The sequence below is a fragment of the Littorina saxatilis genome, unplaced genomic scaffold, assembly GCF_037325665.1.
Source record: "Littorina saxatilis isolate snail1 unplaced genomic scaffold, US_GU_Lsax_2.0 scaffold_1783, whole genome shotgun sequence".
Lineage (NCBI taxonomy): Eukaryota > Metazoa > Mollusca > Gastropoda > Littorinimorpha > Littorinidae > Littorina > Littorina saxatilis.
In genome coordinates, this window is record NW_027127037.1 from 1 (window position 1) to 2,500 (window position 2,500).

Sequence of the window (2,500 nt, forward strand, 5' to 3'; positions counted from 1 at the left end):
GATCCAGGGAGGAGGTGAGAAGCTACAGATTAAGTCTATAATGGTTAGCTCCAAACTATAATGGTTTTGCTAGGGGTTATGTTGAATTTTAGTGTTGTAAATTAAATGACGTTTTTCTCCTGCCTCTGATTTTGCAGAACTTGCTCATTTAAACAAAAAAAGTAATTTTAGTTACCATTCAAGTTATGGAATGAACTGTACAAATGTGTTTCATGTACACGGGGGGGGGGTGGGGGGGGGGGGGAGGAGACAGTAAGGGAGACAACCATGTTGATTTTATGTATGCAATTTCTTCCAAGGGAGACAATTGAATTAACTAATTATGCTTGATTTTGGGGCTTGATCCATCAATTAATTTCACAAGAATTATTTTTGCTTTTAAATAAGTGACTTTTATAAGGCGCATGAACACTAAAGACATGGAACCACGATAGCGCATAGGTACCATACTTGCAGATAAAGGAAAATAATCAAGTGCATAATAGAGCTAACCATCATGAAAACCTTTACCACACCCATGTCTGCGAGTAAATAAACAGCACAACTGTAAGGAATTATTCTACCCGACGGAAGATACCGTGAAAGATAGTTCGCTCATTTGATCCTAAGAAGTGGAGCCATCACGAACACAAGCTCTCTTGACTATAACCTAGCTATGAGGTATAAACAAAAATGGAACCTGTATGCTATGCCCCCCCCCCCCCCCCCCAAACTACAGTGAACCCCCCCTTTTAAGACCTCCCAATTAATGACTCACTCCCTCTTAAGACCCTGTTATCTCAGTCTTCCTTTTTATTTCCTCTGTAAATTTACTCCCATTCTTCATTTCAAAACCTGATTATCTCAGATTTGTTTAGGTAAAAAAGGGGTGTTCCGCTGTAGACAGGACAAAGTGGACTTACTAGATGTATTTGATGCCAGACCAGTGCTGCTTGAGACTGCATTGTGTAGCAATTCCCTACATGACGTTTTGATGATTTTAATATCTCATCAGTTAGCTGAAACTATGGTTTCTAGATTCAAATTTTAAAGTAAAGTTTAAGAGAGTTAGTGAACAATTTCTCTTTTAGAGTATCTCTGACCCATTTATATGTCTAAAAAGTGCTTGGATTAAGTTACGGTGTATACCTCACTGATGCTTGCAGTGTATATCTCACTGATGTTTGCGGTGTATATATCTCACTGATGTTTGCGGTGTATATCTCACTGATGCTTGCGGTGTATATCTCACTGATGTTTGCGGTGTATATCTCACTGATGTTTACGGTGTATATCTCACTGATGTTTACGGTGTATATCTCACTGATGTTTGCGGTGTATATCTCACTGATTTTTGATATGATCAACAATGCAAATAATAAGTATAAGTTGAAAAGTACAGTCTTTAGATACCTCCACAAACCTACCAAAATCATAAGAAAAATATGGTCTTTTGAAGGAGGAAGTCTTAAAATGGAGGTAAATTTACAGAGGTTATGAACAGACCATCAGAAAATCAAGGTCTGAAAAAGGAAGTCTTAAATTGGGGGTAAATTTACAGAGGTTATGAACAGAACATCAGAAAATCAAGGTCTGAAAAAGGAAGTCTTAAATTGGGGGTCTTAAAAGGGGATTCCGCTGTAGTCATTCTAAAATACCATACAATTGTTTGTTTTCGTGCAGACATCTACCATGGCCGTGGCAATGGAGGGGAGTCTGTCTATGGACCTGTCTTTGAAGGTAAGAAAACATTCATCGTCTTCAGCACTGAGACAAATTAAAAGCGCAAAGAAAGTAGTGTTTCTCAGGACTGCTATGCAAGAGTTGAGGTTAAAGACTTTTTGTACCATCAATGCAGTTTATCACGGACTAAGTCTCTAAACTCGACTCCTGCATAATGGCCAAGAATTTCATGTTCTGACCTATGATATCTTTTATACATGTGTACTGTCTTTTGGGGGTACAAATTTATCCACATCACAATTTGCAGACCAATGCAATGAAACAGAGAAAAAATAAAACCTGTTAAAAATCTGACCTTTGACATCTTTAATACTCGCCTGTATGCAAAAAATATTTTTTTTGGTACAAATTAATCCGCATCACAATTTAAACACCAATGTAATGAAATTGAACCCAAATAAAACTGTTCAAAATGATTTTTAACGCCCGCACGATTAAACCATTAGGGGCATAATCTGACCTATGACATCTTTTACGCGCCTGATTTACAGATGAGAACTTCTCGGTGCCGCACGACAGGCGAGGCATGCTGGGAATGGCCAACAAGACACGTCACACCAACCAGTCACAGTTCTACATCACCCTGCAGCCAACCCCCTGGATGGACGCCAAATATATTGCTTTTGGGTGAGATGTGGTAAAGTGTTTGTGTGTGTGTTTATGAGTGTGTGTGTGGATGTGGGTGTGAATGTGGGTGTATTTTTGAATGTGGGTATTTCGTCACACCAACCAGTCACAGTTCTACATCACCCTGCAGCCAACCCCCTGGATGAACACC

At 39.1% G+C, this 2,500-nt stretch overlaps 1 long non-coding RNA gene across 1 annotated transcript in view; it reads left to right on the plus strand.

Annotated features, from left to right (window-relative positions):
- The window catches only part of LOC138955501 (uncharacterized), a 9,916-nt gene continuing 7,416 nt past the window's right edge, over positions 1-2,500 (plus strand). Inside the window, exons 1-3 of the long non-coding RNA XR_011452253.1 lie at positions 1-14; positions 1,663-1,719; positions 2,214-2,349. This is a non-coding gene — a long non-coding RNA (uncharacterized lncRNA). The remainder of the gene's footprint in view (positions 15-1,662; positions 1,720-2,213; positions 2,350-2,500) is intronic.